This window comes from Raphanus sativus, unplaced genomic scaffold, assembly GCF_000801105.2.
Source record: "Raphanus sativus cultivar WK10039 unplaced genomic scaffold, ASM80110v3 Scaffold0964, whole genome shotgun sequence".
In the NCBI taxonomy this organism is placed as follows: Eukaryota; Viridiplantae; Streptophyta; class Magnoliopsida; order Brassicales; family Brassicaceae; genus Raphanus; species Raphanus sativus.
This window is the reverse complement of record NW_026616278.1, coordinates 1-9,698: the sequence shown is the minus strand read 5'-3', so window position 1 is coordinate 9,698 and position 9,698 is coordinate 1. Positions and strand designations below refer to the sequence as shown.

The window sequence follows — 9,698 nt, the reverse complement described above, 5'->3', positions numbered from 1 at the left end:
AGCTAACAGAAATTGTCTTTTCATTTATTTATAATTATTTAAAAATGTATAACTCTAGATAATTATGTAACAATTAAATAATACATTTACAATTATAACTAATAATGATATAAAGTTAACAAAATGATTAGATTTCATTTTTATAAGCAATTTTACGTTAAGTAAAACTAATAATATAAAATTAACAAAATGATTAATAAGTTTAGAGTTTGGAATATAGTGTTTTGGGTTTATATTTAGAGTTATGTATATGGGTTGAGTTTTGATGTAGACTTGAAGTTTGAGTTTAAAATTTATATTATAAGTTTGAAAATATTAGATTTGTGATTTTGTATATAGGACGGGTTTTAGGGTATTAGATATACGGTGTAGATTTAATATTTAGTGTTTGTGGTTTAAAATAGAAATCTAAGATTAAATTTTTAAAATTATTTAAATTTGATCTTAAGTTTAAGATTGAAGTTTTAAGAAACTAACTTCAAGTGTTAGGGTTTAGGGTTTGAAGTATGATACAAAGTTTGGATTATATGTTTAGAGTTTAGATATGCAATTTAATCTAAATATAAAATTTATATTTTATTAAATTTCCAAAATACATAATTTTAGTAATATTTTGTAATGGTATTTCATTAGAGTTAACGATATTTTTATTTCCCAATCCTCTAAAACCCCTAACTTTTAATAGATGTAGGGTATGTAAGTATGGTTTGGAATTTGAAATCAAATATATAGTCAAGATTAAGTTTTCTGAAATGACTAAATTTAGAGTTTTAATTCAAGTTTAAAAATATTATTGTTGAAATTTGTATTTAGGATATAGGCTTTGAGGTATGTATTTAGGGTTTAGGGCATGTTTAGGGTTTAAAACTTAATGTAAAAATGTACTTTTTCTTTCTTTTTCTAGTTTATTATTAGTGTTAGGTTTTCTTTTTATCATATTACTTTTTGTGTCATTTTTAGATTTTATAATGAAATATTTGAAAGTTAGGGGTTTTAGAGGATTGAGAAATAAAAATATCATTAACTTTATAAATATAAATGATAATCTAATTTTTAAACATAAATCTGAAACATACATATATTAAGTACTCGTCATCAGACTTGTATCCTTATAAGTCCTTCCTAACCTAATCATTCAAATAAAAAATCAAAGAAACTAACTTAATTCTAGTAAAAAAAGCTTCTCGCTCCTCAGCTTCTCTTTCTCAATGTCCTGAAACACATAAAACGAAACCATAACTTTCACACTGTTATCCAAGAAAGACAGCAAGACACCCAAATAAGAATTGAAGTTACTGAATAAATCTATCCCTAAAAGCTTTGTCATTGTTCCAACTAGACATAAATTTATCAACCTATTGAAAATACAAGACACAGATTTATCAACGTTTACAGAATCTCACAAGGACACGACAAGTGTGGAAGGAGATTTAACAAGGGCAGAGTAGTTACTGATACATCCTTGTATATAAGTGATTATCAACAATGAATTTAAGTCTTTGAAGATTATTAGAGCAGAGAAAACTAGAAGGAGAGGCTAAAAAGAGTAGAATCATTCCCCTACACAACAAACACCATTAAAGTGACAACCTTTAGAACTCAATGAACAAACAAAGCCACTGAAAACATATAGGCATCTACAAAGCCATTTCATATAAACAACAAATCTACAAAGAGATATGAAAGAGACTTGCCTGATTATAGAGCAACTCCGAGTCTGTTACAGCAACCACAGAGCGAAGATTGTTCTGCAATCTGGAGAGTGGGATATTGTAGATGTACTAATAAGAGTACTTGGTTCAATTGCTTTGAAGTGGATGGTATAATAACTTCACAGTTCATTTGCTGTACTTCTCAATGTCCTCCTTGTTTCCAGCCTGTCAACATGAAAATGGCTACTAAGGCTATGCTCTTTCGGTAGTAAAACAAGTAACTCGACAGGTAAGTAAGAGTGACAAACCTCAATAGCACCACTCAAATCTGCAGTTGCATCAGGTCTCTTGGAGTAACTGAATCAATAGTCCCTAAGTGAAACATTTAGAGAAAAGAATGTGACTTTTCACTTCTTCAGTCTACTAAACTGTCAAACTGCAGAGAAGCTTTGCGAGGAAACAGAATCCTAGCGAATTGGATTTGAAAGCAAATTATACAGAGAAACAACCGATGATGGTGAAATCCAAATAAAATCATACCCGACGAAGAAGAAGAATCAACGGAACTTGAAATAGACAGAGAAGCAGCGATGGAGAAATATATATGAGATCGAATCGAACAGACAGAGAGAGAGGCGGAAGAAGTTCTACCCGTCTCCAGGCTCGTAGCTTGCCATCTCGTCTTCTGAGACCGGATAGAATTAGTGTTCTCTACTTCTGCCATTGAAGAGTAGCAGGTCTTCTTCACCTCCAACGTCTAGGGTTTCGCAGAAGCAGAGGCTTGGGATTGCCAGAATAGAAGCGTCGCCGGAGCTGTGCCTAGTCTGGGTTTGAGATCAATACATCGAGTGGAAAAAGAATTGACCTTTTTCTCTAGACATGAAATGATTTTTTTTTTGTTGAGATGAAGAAAGGACTTGGCAAAAACAAAAAAAATCCCAAACACAAAAAGTTTTGGTGTGAAAACCAAAATTTCCCAAAGTGTTGGCGGTTCAAAATGTTACCAAATAAAAAAGACTCGAAAGTGGGTTTTTGATTTCCCGCTTAATGAAAATCCGGTGTAGCGTTTATTTAATGGTATGATAAAGTTAGGATCTGAGTTTTGACATTTTTAGTAGCAGTTCGAGAATTCGTGCTACCGCGAACTGCTACCAATACTCGTATTTCTTGTAGTGAAGGTAAAATGTCTGTGTGCTTCTGGTTTCCTTCCTTCTCTCTCTTCGGCATCTCAAGATCTAAGTTTATAAAGAAAAGATTGATATGATTTCTTGAAAGGCAGAGGGATAGGTAAATTACATGTGACCCCATTATTCTAAATCTTAAGGATGATCACACATTGTGGAAACGAGGGATATGTAAATTACTTGTGACCCCATTATTCGCTACACTTTGTCAAAACGTATGAGTTACAAATGCAACAATGTCAAAGAGATGAAATAGATGGTCTGAATCAGCATCAAAGTTCATTGAAATTGAAACTAACAAGAGATTCAGAGAAGAGAGAAGAGGGGAGAAAGAAACCAGAGAAGACTACATGTGTGTTCAGGAACTTGTTTGAGTTGATTCCATGTGTCCTGTGATCGATGTTCCCAAGGTAAAAGCCTACACATTTATTTATGTAAGAAATGAGGTTAGTAGAGGGGATTGTCATACATGATCTGTTAGGTTGTTGACTAGGTGAATTTGGTTGATATACTAGAATATGGTATAATGTGCCTCTAAGGTTAGATGTTTATGATTTGGCTTGCACTAATAGAGAGATGATGACTGAGTTTTTAAAATCATGTGAGTCCTTGCTGTTTTCAAACCTCTTTCAGAGAGACTGCATGTTTGTTTTGCTTGAGGACAAGCAAAATGTTAAGTCTGAGGGAGTTGATATACCATGATTTTGACCCGATTTTACCCATGGTATATAGATATTTTAGATACTATTTACTACTATATAGGGTCTATTTAGAGTATTTACAGGTTCAGGGACGTTTCAGAGAAAAGTGGTGATTTTGGTGTCTTTTGGAGCCTTTTGGTGCAGAACTGCACAGACGTGTCGATGTTTATCTATGGATGAAGACCTTCCCACCTTTATAGTTCGCTCATATTTTGACACAAGATAGATATTTGAGTTATCCTTCCAAGCCACCGTTTTAAGGTCAATCAGCATCCTGTAGCAGAAGTTATGCCTGCTTTACTGAAGAGTGGTCAGTCTGCCTCGCGTGAGGAAGCTGTCGAGAAGAGAAATGCATATCGATCGATGCAACAGAGTGCATATCGATCGATATAGATACCAGGAAGCGGGCCGAGTATATTTAATGACCGACTGAAGCCCAGAAGCAACCACAAATTACCAATATGCCCCTGGACGACCAGAAATCCTATTTATGTGTTTTATAAGCCATTGTTGACGGCTACACTCTTTTACTTCTTTGTTATATTGTTCTTAGTTAGGAGAGAATGGAGGAACTCCTTCAGAGTCCTCCTGGAACTCCTTTGGTTTTGGTTTTATATTATTTATGCAATTTCATATCTATTCATCTATGAGTTCTGTGACAAACTTCATGTCTGAATAGATCCACCTGTTAGATTTAGGGTCCAGAGGTTATATGGGATTACTCAAAATATGACCTGAGCATGTGATATTCATCTTAGGAGATTGCATTTAATGCTTGTGTAGGAGTAGTTAACCTACACATGAATACAGAGATACGAATCCTTGGATCTATCTTCTTTGAGCCAGTAATTTACCTGGAACAAGTGACAGCTGACTGGGTGATTGCTTGGTGATCTGTATTCAACCTACGCACGATAAAGCTTACTAGTAGCGCATCGATCGATACTCCTATAGAGTAATCGATCGATAGACGCATGGTAAATGACAATCGATTCATGCGACAGCATATCGACCGATACATGCGACATCAAGTCGATCGATACATGCGACATCAAGTCGATCGATACATGCATAAACATATCGATCGATACTTTAATCTATGACCCGCCAGGGCGTGTTCATCGGTTCTAGTAATAGATGGTCACAACGACAGCTGGGTTATTGTTTAGTTGGGCTCTTTAATATCATGCAAGCATCTCACATAGGCATTCATACCATTATAATCCTGATAACCTGAATAGAAATCCTAGATCTAGTAAAACCATCATTCCATCAAACAACTTCTTGCCTTGTTGAATAATTGTCTTGTTCAACTTGTTTACTGTTTATTTACTGTTTATTGATTTATTTACTATCACATAAATCTATTAGCCTAGTTTAATCATATAACTTTTAGATCTAGTGTGTGCCCTAGCTCCTTGTGGATTCGATCCCTAAGTACTAACAATTGACCTCTTTTGATGAGAGTAAAAGTCACTCCTTAGGGTAATTTGAGTGATATCAATATGCAGTGGATACACATGAAGAGGACTATGATGAGGAATACATAAGAGAAAAAGAAGAAGAATATGATGATGATTACAAGAGGAACATCTCATACACATACAACCAAGAAGTGCATCACCCTACAGTGAACACAAGGGATGATGAGTATGATGAAGATTACTGGAAAGAAAGAGAGATTGAATACTCTTTCCTTTGCAGAGATGAAGTACCCACCTGACATGTTTCCCACCCTTTCATCCAACCACAACATGAATCCAACTACAAGGAAGGTACCAGTCACAAACCGATCCTGAGATCGAACCATTGGAAAGCGATCGACACATCTCGTTGTGCATCGATCGATACAAAAGTTTCTACAAAGCACGATGGATTGCCAGCACACTGCTATCCTATCTTGTCCTAGAAGCTACTACTCCTTCCCAACACGAGGAAGAACAGGAAGAGAACCATAAAGAAGTACCAGCTAGAGATCAACAAGGAGTTCTCACCAGATATGGTTTTCAATCACATGGAACCATGCTACCCGAATCGAACGACGCATCACCATCAGCATCGATCGATATCAGTCCAATTCGAGGACAACACGAGGAAAAATCGATAGACACAACTACTTGTGCATCGATCGATACTAGTCAAACCGACATGAAGAAAATTGGAAATTTTGACAAGAAGGTGATCACGTCTGTCTCCTAAATACCCTGATCACGATAACAGCCATTCTGATTGTCTAATCATTTAATTTACTCCTCTCAAAAAGGCAACGCTGATTAAAGGATCTATTAGTGCGAACCTTGATCTATACATACCTGTTCAACTTCAGTTCCATTCGCCGATTTGGTAAAGGTACAGACTAATGTCAATTAATCAAGACACTGATTTGGTTATTCCGTATCATTTCCAGCTCTTAACACATCAGGTATAGACAACTTTCTTCAGTCAATGGGAAGTGATTCTGTATACATTGATCTTGAGGCAAATGTTCGAAACATTTTACTTGAGAACTCATGTCCTTTCTTGAGGTTTTGACATTTAAATCTATTTTTTGACTATTATAAACTATCTTTTTATTTTTTTGTCTAGTTCAGTTGATATTCTCGAGCTTTCTGACAAAACAAAGTCTGTTCAAACCCATCCTCCAAAGATTGCGACATCAGAGAAATCTAAGTCTGTCGCTGCAGGTATGACTGATTTTATCAGGTTTAAAACATTAAGATGCCATTGCCTTTCTACTCAGTTTTTCTTTCATGGTGAAACAAACCCAAGTAAGCCATCTGGTAATGTGAAGAGGTCATGGAAAATTTGGCTCTATTAATATTCAAGAACCCAGAGAAATTGTGGAGAATTATTGGACAAAACATTGGCTCTGTTGTTGTCTGAGGTAATAACATAAAATCTCAAAATTGAAAACAGTATTGTAATGGTTTTAATGTGATTTACAACACTTCTCCCACTCTCTCGCATTCAATCACTTCACCGTCCTTCAGGGTACATTCAAAGCTTCACCTTTAAATCTGCGATGAACAGCAACACACCTCAACCAAATCGAATATACATTCTCCTGTACGCTCTGATACCACTTGTTGCGGAATTCGTGGTTCTTCTGATACCACTTGTAGAGTCAATCGTAACTCTAACAAGACTCCTAGGGATTCGTAACATCCCTGGTCCCTTTGATCTTCCCATTGATTCAATCCTTGTTTATGACTCAAGAATTTTTCACCCAGTTCGCGCCCGCAGCACACTACATCTGGGGTGGATCCAGGATCCACAACATCCAGAAGTATCGGAAAACACCTCCGATTGTGGTTACAAGATCATAACTCTCTCTGTTCTTGGGTATGCAAACCCTAGAGAGTATAAAGAGATAATACAAGAGTACATGGCTAAGAGCTAAGACTAGAACAACATATCATCTCTAGCTTACTCTATCTCTCTAAGAGACGCCATGGAAGCTCCCTCTGGATGCTTGAGGCTCGTGCCTCCAGAAGCTTAGCTTAGAGATCTCTGTCGTGATCTCTCCTTCTTTGTATTGTCAGCACTTAACCTAATGGGCTTTATCGATTAGACCCATAGGTTGTCCACGCGTAACTTGTGCAACTCGGCCCAGCCGATGAACAAGTCTGATGGGCTTGACCAAACCTCACAATCTCCACCTGTTTGGTCCAAGTCCATAACCCTTCCTTTGTGCTCGACACCTCCTGAAACTTGAGCAAATCTGTTCATCCTCTGCATCTCCATGTCTTCTCTTATCTCTTCTCACTTCTCTTAGCTCCATCTTGAGCCAAGCTTGAAGTCCTCTTATGATCTTCTTAAACCTGCATAAGTTTACACTATACACTGTTGGGCCCAAATATGGCCCGATAGCTGATTGCCGAACGTGAAGGATGGAAACAGGCCGCGACTGGCCCATTACGAATTCGGTACCTAAGAAGAGCTAAGTTGAAGCCGAAGGCTGAGAGCTAAGGTGATCGTTAAGGAGGTCACGACAAAGAGGAAGCTCATGTCATAACCAGAAGAAGCGCAGGACCCGGTCAAAGGGAAGCTGTTGCGGGTTCCACCTCAAGCGGAGAGGATCTCGGAAATCAGTTGCAGATAACCTAAAGGAGTCCAAGGCTATAAAAGGAGAAGGTCGAAGACCAAGAAAAGGATCCGATCCTACCATATTTTTACTCAACATTCATTGAAACATCCTTACTTGTAATTCTCTCGTAATCTTTGTATTCATCAAAGATCATCTTTTGTAACCATCTCATTTCTATTATATCAATACAAATCGAAGTTCATTCATCAAGTTCTTACGGGATTCACCGCGATAATCTTTCCCTAACCTTTTCTAAACATAAAACCTGATCTAAAATCTAGGTGTGAGTTTTATCCCTCACAATTGGCGCCGTCGTGTGGGGAAGAAACAATCGAATCCTTACTCTAACTCGAGGATGAACCCTACCGATCAGACAACAACCCCGTCTGACCTTAACCTCCCGATTCAGAGCGATGGGCACCGAATGACGGAGGCTCTAGTCTCGTAATCACAGAGCCTCAACGTGGCGACCACCGATCTGGGCAACAGCTTCCGTTGATGCTCGAACGAGCCAAACTACAACGGAGTTACTAACCCGAGTTCAGTAGGTGGAAACACTCCGAGCTCCCGGTTACCGAGAATCCTCGGCAGCAAGCCATTCCGAACAAACGGAGGCTCAGCTCTCTGAGATCCGCCAGATGATGATACAATTAGTAGACCGAGCTCAGGAAAGTGAGCCGCACGATGCATCAGCTGGCTGTACGTCAACAACGATTCGAAGAGATAACTAGATCTCTGAACGCAAACCAACCCAACCACCACAACGTCAAGCTCCGGGGTCATCTTCCATGATCGATTAACCGAATCCCTCTTCCCCGAGCACGTTTAAACTTTCCCCTGATTAGCACTGCCCCTGAAAGGACGCGGATCTGCTTTCCAGACACCTCAACTGGAACAGTTCCCGTATTCAATCCACTAATGCCAGTGCTATGGGAAGTAAACGTAGCGACAACCAGATCCACACCCGGTCAGGTCACTGACAGAAGTAATCGTTTACCTCCTCCGCCACCTGATCCTAGGTCCGGAGCAGGAATATCCTTCCCATCTGGAGGCAGAGCGTCAGCTTCGGTTTATCAAACTAGAAGCTCGGTCCCGAATGAGGACGGTATCAAAGGATAAACTCCGATAACCAAGAAATGTGCAGCGACTTAGCCCACTAACCGCATGGGAAGATGAGCCAACTCGACTCCGTCAGGAACCTACTCATCGGGTACCTGCGAACGATCCAAATATCCTTCCGTTTGAAGGACCTGAAGCTGTCCGTAGATATATGGAGAGAACTCACGCGGCTCTCCAGAAATTGGGAGCTCAAGTCCAAAAGCTACGAGTTCAGCTCCCGGAAATCGATAGCTTAATCGAAGAACCCGTGGAACTCCCATTCACGGACAGAATTGCAGCTATCACATAAGAAGATACCCCCGAAAAATCAGAATTCCTGAGTAATGATGGGACCTCCGACCCGAGGCCTATTTGAGAGCTTCCGATTGGCAAATTGTTAAAGCCCATTTAACTCAGGAAGAATGTGAAGCAGGTTACTGTAGAACATTCGCCGAAAATTTGGTGGAACAGCCCTGAGTGTTCTCCGGCCTCGAGCCAGCCTCGATAGACAACTTTGATCAATTAACCAACGCCTTTATGAAGCAATACTCAACCATATCCGGAAGCAAGCTCCGAGGCCGACCTTTGAAGGTCAGTCAAGGAATGGGAGATTCATTACGAGTCTAATATTGAGAAATTCAGGGCAATAAGAACAAGCTATCGAATCCTAACGACCTAGTCGCCATCGAGGCCCTTAGGAGAGGTCTGTTCTATAGATCGAAATTCTGGTCAGTGTTAACACTCAACGCTCCAAACTATCGATGACGCTCTCCATAGAGCCACCAAATATATTACTTTGGAGGAGGAGACAGCTGCACTGGATAAACTCCACAAAGAACCACATAATCATTCGAAAGGTGACTCCTCCGAGACTAAGGACCTCATAAAAAGGGTAACCCTCGAAATAATCAAACTCAGTCAGGGAGAACATTCCTACGCAATCGAGGAAGAACAAGGAAGAGAAACCTGTTGCAGC

At 39.1% G+C, this 9,698-nt stretch overlaps 1 long non-coding RNA gene across 2 annotated transcripts; it reads right to left on the bottom strand.

The window, feature by feature from the left end:
* Nucleotides 1-1,694: 1,694 nt before the first annotated feature.
* Nucleotides 1,695-2,530, bottom strand: LOC108840285 (uncharacterized). Of its 2 annotated transcripts, none has more exons than XR_001947847.2 (3): nucleotides 2,193-2,530; nucleotides 1,961-2,024; nucleotides 1,695-1,877 (listed from the first exon to the last, which is right to left on the bottom strand). It is a non-coding gene; the product is annotated as an uncharacterized LOC108840285 (long non-coding RNA). The 2 variants fall into 2 exon arrangements; XR_001947848.2 differs by having other exon boundaries at nucleotides 2,304-2,530.
* Nucleotides 2,531-9,698: the final 7,168 nt, after the last annotated feature.